Source organism: Bactrocera tryoni, chromosome 5 (assembly GCF_016617805.1).
Source record: "Bactrocera tryoni isolate S06 chromosome 5, CSIRO_BtryS06_freeze2, whole genome shotgun sequence".
In the NCBI taxonomy this organism is placed as follows: Eukaryota; Metazoa; Arthropoda; class Insecta; order Diptera; family Tephritidae; genus Bactrocera; species Bactrocera tryoni.
In genome coordinates, this window is record NC_052503.1 from 71,479,346 (window position 1) to 71,494,871 (window position 15,526).

General features: G+C 35.9%; 1 protein-coding gene across 2 annotated transcripts in view; it reads right to left on the reverse strand.

Moving 5' to 3' along the window:
* LOC120776614 (CUGBP Elav-like family member 4) overlaps positions 1-15,526 on the reverse strand; it is a 975,983-nt gene that overhangs the window by 769,301 nt on the left and 191,156 nt on the right. The gene's annotated exons all lie outside the window — the stretch shown is intronic.

Here is a 15,526-nt window from a genome sequence, read left to right on the forward strand (position 1 = left end):
TCATATATTTTTTATTGATATTTGGAGAGCAGTAGCATCTTCTCACGACCAGACATATTTACTCTGAGGTCTAAGAGGAGCTACAGGAATAAGGAAAACACCGAAAAACAAATTTTCACGAAAATTTCTATGCGTTCAAGTGAATACAAAATTATTCAAAATTAATTGCCGCTTATTGAAATATCTTCTGTAAGTGCACACTTTCTTAAATTTATTGCAAAAAATGTCTCTGAAAGCAAAATATATAAAAACACTTAAGTTGAAAGTCGATATAACCTTCTAAATTCCTGAAGAAACCAGCTTCGACTACAACTTTATTTAAAACCAGTGATGTATCTTTAATTTAGGAGAATTTTAAGCAGTGAAATCTCGCATGGCCTGACACCTTTCGCCGAAAGCCTAAAAGGAGCTACGGGAGCAAGAAAAGCTCCGACAGTCACATTTTTGCAGATTCAGGAGGACCTTTAAGTTCAAGGAAATCCAACATTATTTAAAATTAATCGCCGATTATTAAAAGATTTTCTGTAAATGCAAGATGCAAGTGGATATAACCTTCTAAATGCCTGAAGAAACCAGTTTCGACTCTAACTTTATTCGCAACCACTGCTATATCAGTTAGCCAAAATTGAATATTCTCCCACAGAATTACAAAACTACAAAACAAGGTCATTCTTGAATCATATTTATAACTAAACGAAGAATTTTGTACGATTTTTCATTCAAACTTTAACGCCAGAGCATTTTACAAGAGACACAATGCTGCCGCGCAGTCAAATTCATCTAACTTCACTTTACTTGCCACAAATACATGCTTGTGCAGCACACAACCATTTCCGTGTGACTTGCATGTATGATATGAAAACGCAAACGCATTGTCAGCGGCAGATTAGCATTGTTTTAGAGCGAGCCCTTTTTATTGCTGTTTGCCATTTCCGTCTGCCGAGGCCTCCAAAAGCAATCCAACGCACTTTCGTGCCAGCACTGCCAGTGTCATTGTGTCATTGCTGCAGCTGCAAAGCCAACAACAAGTTGTAGCGCCTAGTTCTTATTATGATTGTTGTTGCTTTTGCCAACACTGCACTTGATGAGTGCGCGCTATGGCACTATGACTGTTGTGTATTTTGACTTTTGCGCACAGTCACTTATCATACATACTATTTTCATTGCTGCCGCCGCCGCCATTTTAGGTGCACTCGATTTCCCATATTTTCCTTACAACTGTGCTTTTGTTGCTGCTGTTTTTTCGCACTGCTATTGCTTTATCCTTGCTGTGCGCTTGAGTGCCTTATAACTGTCAGCGGCAGCATTGCACCTATCAGCAGCCTTTTAATTTATTTTTTAATGTGTGATGTATATATGTATGTGTGTTTGTGTGCGGCTGTACGTGCGTGATGACTTCATACAAAACATGCATATCAGCTGTCATTAGCAGGCTTTCAGCCAGGCAAGCGCAGACTCCACACCGTCGAGATAATATAAGCGCGCAGGCATGCTTATCACAGTAATTGGCGATTGTGGTGTATTTTAGTGTTGACTGCAGCTTGTAAGGTAGTGTGTATTATAAAGAGGAGTTTAGGTTCAAATTGGGACTTGCAAACTCAAATATAAAATATAATGGTACATAATGTGGAAGTAACTTGGTATTGTGATGTAAATATATAACTTTATTTATCTACATTTAATGGCTTTTATCATCGCCGCTGACCCAAATGATTATCGTTTCATCCATAACTACAGATATTGAAGATATTGAACTACAGGAATTTAGAAGGTTATATCGATGTGCATTTAAAAAGGCTTCCTTGGTCACAGAGCCATTCTAACTTTCGAAAATCCAATTTTCTATCTTTAAAAAAAATATATATAAAATATTAAGTAGTGAAACTTGCAATTTTGGGCTACTGAAGTCTTAGATACTATCGGAACCTCCATATTACACTCGGACTAGACTTTCTATTTGTATAACATATACGCCAACAAATCCCTAAACTTATGAGAAATCGATCTGAAATTTTACACACTTCTGTCTCTCTCTCTATCGGCTCATTAAAACAATAGCTGTCATACAAACTGAACGATCAAAATCAGATACTTGTAGGGAAAACTTGTATAGTTGGAAAGATGTCCTCTCCAAACTCGAAAAAATTTATTGCTTAGAGCTATGGTACAATCTGTGAAAAAAAACATCCAGATCGCATCACTACAGCATATGACTGCCCTACAAACTGAACGATCAATATCAGATACTTGTAGGGAAAACTTGTATAGTTGGGAAGATATCTTCTCGAAATTATACGTGGATTATTCCTAAAAGAAATCATGCAATCTCTGAAGGAAACGTTCAGATTAGACCACTATAGCATATAGCTGCCATACGAGCTGAACAATCAAAATCGTGTCCTTGTATGGACAACTTTTTTATTTGACAAGATATCCTCTCGAAATTTCACATAATTTATTATCCAAGACTATGTTATAATATGTGAAGAAAACGTTCAGATCAGATTCGGATTCAGTTCATTTTAGCACATAGCTGCCATACGAACTGAACGATCAATAGCATGTTCTTGTAAAAAAAACTCTTTTATATGACGAGATACTACCTTCGTCAAATTTAAGATGGTTTATTATCCAAGACTAAGGTATGATCTATGAAGAAAACTTTCAGATCGGAACACTATAGCATATAGCCGGCCTACAAACTTGCCCAAGAAAATATAAAAAATATAAAGTTCCTTTTACACACTGTTATGCTATAAAAACTAAACCTGTGAGACGCACTATAGCTTAGTTTCCCCCAAAGTTCAATTTTTTCTTGTTTTCGCTACATTTTTCATACGAAATTCTTTAAAGCACATCGTTACACATATTTATAGCGCTTAGCTTGATTATCGTTATTATTTATGGCACACTTAAGTCAAGCGCTTTGCCAGCTTATTAGCTATGCTGGCATATTTTAAAGCGCCGCATGAACGCATGCAATACTATGCTCAACTACCGCACCCAGAAATATAGCAGCGTTTCATTCACACACAGTATCTGTGCCGCACGCAGCACAGCAGCCAAGCTGCAGCCACAAAAACACACTTAAACAAGTTATAAAACTATAATTTTGTTGCTGTTATTGTTAGTTGTAGCTACAAGTTGCTTTGGCCATATCGGCATAACAGCAACAACAACGGCAATGCTTACAATGATAAAAGACTACAAAACAGCCGCCAAGTGGCATGCAACAATATTTCATTTATTTGCGTGCATCAGCAACAATTGTTGGCAATCTAGGCGAAAATGAAACATTCTAATGCCATTGGCGATTCCTCATTTGCCACAAAAATAATATGCATTCACGCACTCATACACATACATATATACGGATGATTGTGTGCTGCTGCAAATCTGCACGCGCCGCCTTGGCGCTTGTCCAAAGGAAATTAATAAGCACCATGCACCACGAAACTGAGTGCGCCTGTTGCCAGCAGACACGCCTCTTGCACAACTTCAGCGCAAATTTCTACTAAAACACACATCCGCAGGCGTAGTGTTTCTTATGCGGGTTATGCGCCATACTTTTGTTAGCACTATGTTGCAAGCAGCAAGTACTGCCACCGCAGCTGTCCACCACGCGCCGCCATTTCTGCCAAGCAACCGCAGCGTAGCCTACTTTCAGGCTGCAATTTTGCTATTTTCTTGGTTATTATGTATTATCTTTGGCGTTTATTGTTGTTGTCTTGCCAAATATTAAAATGCGCGGCGCTTCATTCATATTCCACGACATTTGGCCATTTCTCAATATCGCCTTGACGCTAGCATAACCAGGCCAATACTGATGCATGTGCGTGCTCGGCTTTGCTTTATGGCCGCAAACATGCCCCCAGCGCTTGCTTATTGCTGTCGGCCTTTCATTGTTGAGCACATTTTTGTTGCTGCTGCATACTCAAACTTTACTTTATATTCGATTTTATTTTGCTGCTGTTTGTCATGCGCATATTACTGTCATATTCTCTTGGCTGCGGTGCCTGCAACGTGCGCTGGCCCTTAATACCCGCCGCTTTTTGTTTATTTCTCCTCACTGTATATTTCTTTGTGCCGCGCTTTGCTGCACTATGTTGCACTGCCTCTAATCGTCGAATTTCGTTGCGGTCATTGCGTTTTTGGTCATTAAGATTCATATCGTCTATTTGTCATTTATGATGTTTGTCAATGCTTTTTCGCCATTTTTCTTATGCCTCTGCTACGCTGCCAATGTGTTTTTATTATTTTTGCAATTTTGTTTGCTGATTGCCTGCACTCGACTTGAATCTGGGTTAAGTGATTTGGCATTCAATCAAGTGTGGTTTTTGTGCTAAGGCTAAGTTATGCGACGCTTGGCGGCAATTAAAGTAGTGCTGAATGCACGAAGCACATTTTCATTGTGTAAAATTCAAGCAGCAAGCGGCAGTTGAGATTTGCTAGGTTGTAAGTAATACTTTCTTAGAAAATGTGTATATTAGGTAAAACTTAGAGGAATTTTTCGGAATTTGCTATGAGTTAGTGGTAAACTGACTAAGGTAGAGTGGTTTGAGCTAAATTAAGTTTATAAAATTAAGTTAATTTAAGTGAAAATTAAGACAAAAATGATTTATATGTTAAGTTCAGTTAACCTAAATTAAGTTAAATTAAGTTATGTTATGCTCAGTTAAGTTAAGTTAAAATTAAGCCAAGGTAAATTACGTTAAGTTATGTTACGTTATGTTATGTTATGTTATGTTATGTTATGTTATGTTATGTTATGTTAAGTTACGTTACGTTACGTTAAGTTAAGTTAAGTTAAGTTACGCTAAATTAAGTAAAGTTAAGACAAGTTAAGACAAGCTAAGTCAAGTTAGGTTATGTTAATATAAGTTAAGTTAAGTAAAGTTAAGTTAAGCTTAGTTAAGTTTTTAAATATAAATAAACTAAGTTTCTCTAGGTTAAGTTAAGATAATTGCAAAAAATACATAATATATTCTTAGTTGACTTAACATAACGTAAGTCAGTACAGCTTTTGTATGAATATGATAAATTCAAAGGATCTAAAACAGATAATCATATTTTCACAGTAACCCAAAGGAAGATTTTCAAAACACTGAACGTTTACTTCAATCAATTTGCACTATGTTAATATATGAGACCTAGGGGCTTTTCAGGTTTAACTTTTCAGAAAAGGTTAATGTGATACGTTTGATCCGAACACTCCAAAAAAAATAAAACTTAAATCAAGTTTATTTGAAATTCCGGATTTTTTTCTATGAATTTAAACCAAACTACGTAAGCTCGATACCTCGATAGATGCCAAACAGAAAGAAAAAAGCTTTTCTCCCATATTTTTGCAGCCACCCGCTTAAATGACTTCTCTTTCAGTAACACTTTGTTTTCGCAGCGCTTTAATACATAATTTAATGTCCGCTTATGTGATTATTGCAAAGTGCTCAGCGCAGGAAGAGCTTTCAGCACCACTACAAGAATTATCACCGGGAAAAGTTAAACAGCGCCGCACTTTCTTAATGCCGGCAGTAACTTTCGGCCAACATAAGCGCCAGTCCACCTTTTAACGAACTTTGCGACAGTGCCTTACATGCGCGATGCAGCTACCAGCGATTACCTCATTACAACGCCGTGCACATTTCGGTGAGAAGCCAATAATTTATAGGCGCATTTTGTGCGAAAATTGTCACCAACTTTTGCCAAGCGCCACCTGATCAAAGCGGCGAAAAGAAGCAGCACACTTACAAGCATGGCGTTGGTTGTCCGCATGCGTGTGAGTACTTACTTAGCTGTAATGCAGCTTATAATGGCGCCTCCCTGCTGGTAACTGCTTTGATTTTATCACTTTAGTTGGCAAGTTTGTAATGCGTAAATTTATTTTGGAGCAACTTGCGAAATCTCTGCTTGTAAATTGTGCAAACTTTTTGCCAGCAGCGCCAAGTGGTAACATTAAGGAAATTCGAGTTTGCGGTATTGCGTTTCTAAAGGTGTCTTAGCTGGCTTACGAACATTTGAAGCACTCATTTTCCAACTCATATGTGTTCATCGTAATGCTATATGCGGTAGTCGCTTGAAACACTTTGCAGTTACTTTGCTGCTCCTTAAGCAACAAAGATTAAAGGAAGCTTAATTTAAGTCTTCTAGTAATATGCTTAATATTTTGGCTAAGAATTTTTCGATACGAAAAAAGCGTATAGTATTACGGACAATCTGAACCCGAAAAAACTTCTACAGTTCAACATACTTATGGGGATTGAAAGGTCGATACTGAGCAAACAAAAATTAACCTATTGACAAAAAATGGTAAGCGATTTCTTAAAGTAAAGTAAACTTTTTCTTAAGGAAAAGTTATCAAGTAAGTTAAGGTCACAGATTAATTTAATTTAAGTTAAGGAAAGTTAAGGTTACTTTGAAGTTATTAACTTAGGTTAAGTTAAGTTAAGTTATGTTAAGTTAAATTAAGTTGTATTTTTGTATATATTTTTTTCAGCGTAAACTATGTTACGTTATGTGTGTTAAGTTAAGTTAAGTCCAGTGAAGTTAAGTTAAGTTAAGCCAAAAAAACAGTGGACGGGATTTGGAATTTCACACTTCACTGATTGATGGTATATTTGCATCACAGTGTGATACAGTAAAATATGTTACAATATGTATGTTAAGTTAAGTTAAGTTAAGTTAAGTTAAGTTAAGTTAGTTTAAGTTAGGTTAAGTTAAGTCAAGTTAAGTCATGTTAAGTTAATTTAAGTTAAGTCAAGTTAAGTCATGTTAAGTTAATTTAAGTTAAGTCAAGTTAAGTTAAATTAAGTTAAGTTATGTTAAGTTAAGTTAAGGTAAGGTAAGTTAGCATTTCAGATTTCACTGACTACGAGCCCAAGAAATATAATCCGTATACACTACTTAGTCGTTTGGATAGCAATGGCTAGGACTACCAGCAACTTCGCTTTATTGTCTTTAAAAAATAGTGATAATACTATATATTTTCCCCTTCTAAAACAGAAAGTAAGAGATATGTTTTCCTTTCATGGTTTCATCGTTACTATTTGTCACACATGACATTTGACATGTAAAATAACAGCCAATTTGTAAACAGCTAACTGACCACCAAAGGAAGTTTATTTTCCAGCGATAAGTTTCCGAAAACGATTTGTTCTAACCAAGCTTGACGCGAAGGTGTACGCCTACAAGTTAGTTGCCAGCAAGAAACTCAAGTACACGCGTACATACGTATTACTAGACACAACTACACACTCAATTAGATAGTTATTTGTAGCATTTATAACCCCATGATTATCAAAAAAGCAGACACGCCCACTTATTTGTCTACAAATGTTTGAGAGCAACGTAGTTTAGTAGGGTCATTGTAATTTAAGTGTAGTCAAAGCGTTAGTAATAAAAATTTTTGAAGAACGTTATGTTGTTGTCAGCACTGCTGTATATTTCTTTAAAAAAATTTTAATTCTTTCCTAAATTTTTTCTTAAATACGAAGTTTTCTTTCTTACATACGAAGATTTGCACACTGCAACTGCTGCTCTCCTACCAAGTGTTTGACTACTTCAAGTACAACAAGCTGAAAATTTATTGCTTCGTTTTCGTCAAAAAAGTACTCTCTGGCGTTTTCTTTTGCCAGCTTCTCTAGCGTCTTCTACTCGTTGCGTATGCAACTTCTCTTACTTCTCTTCTTCTTCTCGTACTTCATCTGCCACTTGTGCTTCCTTCGCTGCATGCTGTTTGCTTTCTGGTCGGATATTTGCACGCCTTCAAGTGTCATTTCGAGTGGTACATGGCATTTTCGGTTAGCAGTTGACGCACAGCCCACCACAAATGCACAAACAAGTGCCAGCACAAGTGGCAAGCAACAGCAATAACAATGCAACAAGCAGCGTAATATGAAAAACACGCACACATGTGTGCATACGTGAGCACATACATACAAATTTATGCACTCGCCGACAACTGCTACACACTATTATTTATTTGCCTGTCCGTCAAGCATTGCTTATTTCCATTGTTTATTTATTGCTTCTGCTTTTTGCTGCTTGGCATGGCTTTTGTTTTCCAATTTCGTTGCTTAAAACACACATTTTTTATCATGCTCTCCACCCACTTCACTTATTGTCTTACCCTCTCTCTCTTACTTTTGTTTAAGTTACTTGACTGTCGTATGCAAACTTGCCGGATATTGCGTTGCTTCGGTCACACTTGGCGTATGAGTAACCAAATTGCCAATGGCTCGTAGGCTGTCGCCCGCTTAGCCCATAAGTACGCAAACTTGTAGTTTTACTAAGACTTTGCCTTAAGTGCAAGCACTTGATATTAGATTTGCTGTTAGTTTTTGTTGTTTTTTTTGTTATTTTGTTGATTTTTCTTTAATATTTTTTCGGTGCTCTTAAGTCAGCCAAGGAAAGTTTGAACAACGCTTGAAATGTCATGTGTCTCTTTGGTTTATCGCAAATATTTGTTTGTGTAAATTTTTACCTAGCTGCTTGTATTCAAATATTTTCTATTCGCCTAAGTGTATTTACTCTGTAGGATAACAATCTTTGCGTGCATCAAATAATCTGAAAAGTTACTGGCGATTTTTTACCTTGTTTATTTGACTTCTTGTTTTGGTATGTGTGTTTGTTTGACTTACCTGAAAGTAGAGAAAAAGTGAATAAAATATTGTTCAGTACATATTTGGTTTAAGCTAATTTAAGTTTATAAAGTTAAGTTGCGTAAAAATTAAATCAAGTAAAAACACCGTATGTTATGTTAAGTTAAGTTACGTTACGTTAGACTTTTTGAAAGTTATCACACTTCACTGATTGATAACATATTTTCATCTCAGTGTCACACAGTTAAGTTAAGTTAAGCTGAGTTAAGTTAAGATAAGTTAAGTATTAAGTTAAGTCTGGTATTTTTTAGTTAAAGGCTATGTTAACTTAAGTTTATTAAAATATCTTGAGTTATGTGAAAATATGTTTGGAAAGTTGTATTTTTTAGTCGTAAATTATGTTACGTAGTGTATGTTAAGTTAAGTTAATTTACTTTAAGTGAAATTAAGTTAAGATAAGTTAAGTTAAGTTAAGTTAAGTTAAGTTAAGTTAAGTTAAGTTAAGTTAAGTTAAGTTAAGTTAAGTTAAGTTAAGTTAAGTTAAGTTAAGTTAAGTTAAGCTAAGTAAAGCTGAGTTAAGTTAAGTTAACTTAAATTTATAAATATAATTAAGCTGGGGTTTGCTAGGCAAAGTTATGATAATTGAAAAAAATTTAAACATAATATATTCATAGTTGACTTAACTCAACTAAATAAAGCATTTGTATAAATATGCTTACTTCAAAGGTTCTAAAGAGGGTATCCATGTTTTCACAGAAACCGATAAGAAGATTTTGTGAGTGTTAGTTAAATAAATGTAATTGTTTTCTCAAAATGGCTAACGGGCTAATATCGCAACCGCCCCCGTCCCGTTAAAACCCTGGCAGGACTCAAAGCACATTACCCCCAACACTCTAGTCACTCTTCCCTCTCCTCCTCGTCGTTAAGTTGGCGAGGTATGTAGGTATAATTTGAGACGATTCCTTCGCTGCGCTGGGCGGCTCTGAACGTGTGGCCACATAATGGTGCACGTCAACTCCGCCTTAGCCTCGTTACTAAGACAATTTTGGGACCATTAAAGGCGACTACCTTTCCGGAGAACGGATAACGGCTTTGAGTGGGGATCCTATTTGCATGGATAATAAAAAGACAAACGTTGACGAAAAGGTGACGAAGTGAGGTGAATGGAGTTCGAAACCGACGTTTGTAGTCTTCATACGCGAAGGAGTCGCCAGCACTAGCAAAGCAATCTCTGCTAGACTCATAAAAGGACGTAATCGAAACTTAACCGAAGGTCAAGCGACAGAGGAACCCTGGATAAAGACTGCGAATGAGGGCTTCGCCAACTAAAAATGAAATCGCTAAAACGCTGATTCAATAGAGCTAGGCGTGTTCGAACGCGGCAAAGAGGTGGTGCCATCTCCCATTAGGGGTATAAGAGGTTGGCGGTGGCTATCTCCTCAGTCTTCCTAAAGGTAGTCAGTGCAAACCCTGGGCCATACCCAATGAATGAGAGTGCCGGATGCCACCATGGGCTTCATAAACCCCGCGCTGATTCTGCTTAATTGCAAGCCTGTCGGTCCTTTCAGCAAAATCAAGGGAGATATAAGTTATGGGCTCGAAAAGGTAGATTTTTTATAATGTTTCTTTGACTTATCTTAGTTGACTGTAAGCAGTGCTTTTTTAATGAAATAAAATTATTTAAATAGCGAAAATGATTTTCAGGTTCTCTACATAGGTAGTATGCCCAATTTGACCCGGTAGACAGATTTTCAGACCATAATTAACATTTTTCAAAAAATTTTAAATACATTTACTTTCTAGAATAACTAGTTTCACTAATGTAAATTTCAAACACTTCAAATGAATAACAGAACGCTGCTTAAATTCTTTAAATTCAAAGCACAAACTCACTCCATCCAAAGCCACGATAAAGCCCTGGGAGTACGAAAGTCAATAAACAGAAGTAATTTGGCAGTGAAACATGATACAATTTCAATACCATTACTCACACATATACAAACTCAAAACCCTAACCTTGCAATAATATAAACTAAATTGTGGCGAACAACAAACCAAACTTAACCACTACAACAACAGGCCGCACATTTTTACACACTCCCTCTAGCACACACTTACTGACTAAATTGCCACTCATTTGATAGCCAACACGCATTTTCAAAACTAACACACAAACAGCGTATCGACTGACGCCGGCGGATTGCGTGAAATGATTTATTGCCGCATAAGCAATTGGTGTGAATACAAATTTCCATGCCAAGTTGTGTGTGCAATGTGCAGAGGATGAACAGGCAATCGGCAATAAGTGTAGATAGCTGCTTGTTGTGGAGAGTTGATTGAACTTGGCAGCTAAAAATTGCGTATGCGCCTGAAAGTATGCAGGTAAAGGTTGAGTGGCGAAATTTGTTAGCGTCAACATGCCGTGCGCTTTTGGCATGCTACATGTTTTCTAAATTGTGGCCTCACACACACCCCACCGCAATCATTTTCTTGCACTTCCTCCCGCCTCCGCACTTTTATGCTTTCGCGGACCAACTAAGCAAGTGTTTCCTTGCGACTTGCCGCTACACGTCGTCCGCCGCAACTGCTTAGAAATGCAATTCAGCGCGTATTTCACGGATATGTGTAATTAATCAAAAGTCGAAACTTTCGCGGAACACGCTTTCTCATGGCATGTACACACACCGACACACTTTGAGTTGGCAAATGAGTATATTGTTCTTTATTTAATTGCACTGATACGCGCCACTAGCGGTGAAACTCTGGTGTGTGGCCAAACTTTAAAATTAGCGCGCGAAAAATCCGCATTGATTGCGTGTGTGTGTGTGGGCGTCTGTGCTGGGTAGTTAGCGTCGCACGCATTCGGCGCAAAAACGCACGTTCGCTCGCCGTTCGCAACTAGTTTCTAGTTTGTTCGAATTTCGTGCTGCTAACTGTGCTTTGCGGTGTAGTTAGTAGTGTCCTTTATCGATTTTTACAACTACTGTTTCGCTTTTAGTAAGAGCGTTTGTAGCGCAATTAGTGTACAACGTGGCGTATGCGTAACTTTTTGTGGGTTGGAAAAAACCAAGTTTGCGAAGACCCTTATCTAGCATTTTTCAGCTTATTGATGCCACAAATGCATGTGTATTTATATAAAGTGAGGCTTGTGTGTGTTTTAAATGCAAAACGTAAAAAGAGTAATGACACTACTGGTATGAAGAGATCTAAGTAGTAGTGGAAACTAGCGCCAATATTAAGAAATATAAAAATTATTGTGATTTGAGTATTGAAATGTTGAAAAATATTTCAAATTTATATATTTAAAGATTTACGAAAATGAAGCACCTATGGAAATAAAAAAAAATATTAAAAATGTTTTTAGAATCATTCAAAATTTAACCTCAGTTGGAATGTTAACTAGTGGTGCTTATAGCAAAAAATTTAAAAAATACACCTAAAAACCACAATAAAAAAAAAAATTATATAAAATATTCAAAACAAGAGCTTGAATAATAATTATAATAATGTACGCATTTTTAAAGAAATGTCTTACAAAAGCGCTTTCTATAATAAAATTTTGTACCAGATATGGGCTTAATCAAATTAAGCTAAACCCAACTCCAACCTTTAGTGAAGATTTTTACTTGAACTTGTTAGTGAAAACGCCGAAAATTAAAAATTAATTGCATAGCTTTAGGCGCATAAATCAAAACCATCAGCGAAGCATGATTTCAGTCTTCCATGGGAGCTTTACGTTGCAAATAATGAAGAGTTAATACAATACTTTCCTTGAAGTTATTACAAAAACGTCAAAGATAAAAAAAATTGCATACATGCTTAAATCAAAGCAATTAGTTAAATATGATTTCAGCTTTTTATGAGAGCTTTAAGAGATAATTTGCATTGATTTAAGAGCCTAAGTAAAATCAGTTAAACCTGAATTCAACATTTACAGGAAAACTTTAATTGTGTTTGTTAAAGAAAACGGCACAAATAGTGAATCATTGCATACATTCAGGGGCACAAGAAAATCAACTTGAGCTTTCCTTCAAATCGCATGACTAACCTGCAGCAAATATAAATAAAATTATAAATTTAGTTATTCGTGACCACTAAAAATAAAGGAAATATTATTAAATTCAAGAAATACTTTAAATTGAGACAGGTATTTCCAAAAATGGTACTACAATTCACAGTACTATTTTCTACGTCAAAATTATACCAACAGCTTGGCGTGCTAACACAGTATTTAGAAAAATTGCTAATTTTAGTAACTGAGAAACGAATACAATTAATATTGAATATAATGAAATGCAAACGAAAAACAAAAAAATCTCAAAATAAAGCAGCTTTTAAACAAATAGTGCAGTACTGCGCTTAAATACAAAGCCGTAGAACAAACAGCCCGCAAACTGCACGCAGCTGAGATTACATGTGCAAGCCGCACATATGTATTTGCCGACGAAAAATAAATTATATAAAATGAAATAAATAAAGCGGTAATTGTTCATTTTCCGTGTGTGACTTTACAATTTTATTGCCTACTTCCAGGCGGTCGCACGCACAATTGAAAACTACTTTTTCAACTCATCAAACAATAACATTGGGGCAATTTAAGCGAAAAATAAATTTACCAAGGCGTTGTGCAAAAATTCACCAATATTGCGTAATCGAATGCATGTTGCATATTTATTTATAAATAAACGGCACACACATTTGCACGTGCCTGTACTTAATACGCTTGCATATGCGTACTTGCTTTGCAAGTGTTTGCTTTTGCGTGCCTATTTGACGGCATGGCAATGGCGTTGGCGCCGGCGGCGAGTAGGCGCGAACAATATCTGCATTTTTAATAAATTCAATAAAATATTTCATTATAATGAATTTTTAATTTCGATTGCGCGCATACATTTTTATATAGCAGCGCACAAAAATAACCCCTTATATTAATGCATTCATATGAAACCCTCACGCCAGACGCTGTTTTCATTCGCTTTTTATTTTATTTATTTATTTTTTTTTACGTTGCTCATATGTGTGTGTGTCGTTATTTTATGAGAATTGTGAAAAAGTGCCATAACATGCATATCGCTGATTAATAATGCTTTAAAAGTCGCAAATGGCGTAAGAAAAAATATTATTATTAAGCGCAAAATGAAAAAGTTGACATTCAACCGGCAAGTTGAAGTATTTATCGTGCGATTGCAGTGCAATTAATTATTAAAATGCAAATGTTTTCCTTTTTTATTGCTTACGCCGTAGGGATTAACGGAGCATAAATAAATTTTATAAGTGGCAAGTATTACAGTTTGGTTTTATTTTTTTTTATTTTCATTTTTTATTTTCCTTTTTGGTTATTATCAGGAAATATTGTAGATTTGCATTGAGTTAAAAGTGGACTGCGTTTATTTCTTTGGAATATTTCAAAAATATTTTAACATATCACATTATTTATATGGAAAATATATGGCATTGATTGAGCTTCGACTCATTGTTCATAGCATGGTAGTCCTATGCTGCAATGATAGGTTACTCATACGCCACCTTATACCATTCCCTGCCTTACTAAATTCAAATTATCACTCATACGCCATGCAGAATTTAAAATTTATAATTATTGGTAATCCGACAAAATTTCAGTGTCGCTTAAATTTTATACACATTTTTCAAGTTTTGGAAACAATATAAAAATCCTTAGTATTTAAGACTATTGACTTAATTTTAATGATAAACCCTTTCTGAGTGATAAGATCTTTACAGATTAAGGCATAAATTAAAAAAATCATAATGATGGGTTCAAAAAATCAATTACTTTTATTATATACATACAAATAAAGGCGCTAGAATACTGACCCTCTACCCTCTCATTACATTGGGTCACTCATACGCCATGAGCAACTAGAAATTTATATGCATAGGTGGGATATTATAGCAAAACTACTGGCACTTTTCAATTGTACAAATATATTTCTGATGTTTTGAGGCTGTATCCAGACCTTTTAGTAGGGTAACGGCATTTCCTTGAGCCTGGTCACCTACTGATACACCTAACCAACGTGAACATGTCACTCATGGTATATGAAATTATTAAAACCTGCTTTTCAAGCCCTGTAAATCTTCAAAAATTGCCATACATTGCAAAAGAATGGTACTGACAGATAAAATTTCTTCCGAACCCAACTGAAAACCCGCCGAATAGTAACCAGAGACCCATTTTAGCCCGCAGTTGTTAAGCTATTGATCTGAAATTTTGCACATGCACTCTTCTTATCAATACTTTGCTCATTTGTCGGAACCACCGATATCAGACTACTATAGCATATAGCTGTCATATTAGCTTAACGAATCGAATCAAGATATTTTCATAAAATTTGGTGTGTACTATTATCTAAGCTAAAGATACAATCTCCGAAAATCCGAAAAATCGGATCAGTACAGTTAATAGCTGCCATACAAACCGAACGATCGGCATCAAGTGCTTGCACAGAAAACTTTTCCAATTGACGAAGTATCCTCACAAAATTTGGCGTAGTTTAATTTTCATAGCATAGCTACAATATTCCAAGAAATTATTGAGATCGCAGAGCTATAGCTTACAGCTGCAATCTAAACTGACTGTAGGGAATCAAGACCAATGTCTCTTTATACTTCTTTATGCAATAGAAAGTATAGCTGTGAAGAATATTATTGCTTTGATGCAGCCAATGTAACCGTGTTTTCTTGTTTGCCATAAAATTCAACATTTAAGAATTTCTGTGCTTAAGCTCATAAAACAATTATGCACTGCTCACTTGTATTCCACGCTTTCTCAGCTATAAAAACAGCAATTTTCCACAATAAACCCACCGGTAAATGCTTAAGAGGTGCAACTTCAAGCCATTAGCTGCGCAAAGTGTGGAAAATTTGTTTATGCCCACATTTAGGCATTGTAAAATAATTGGAAACAC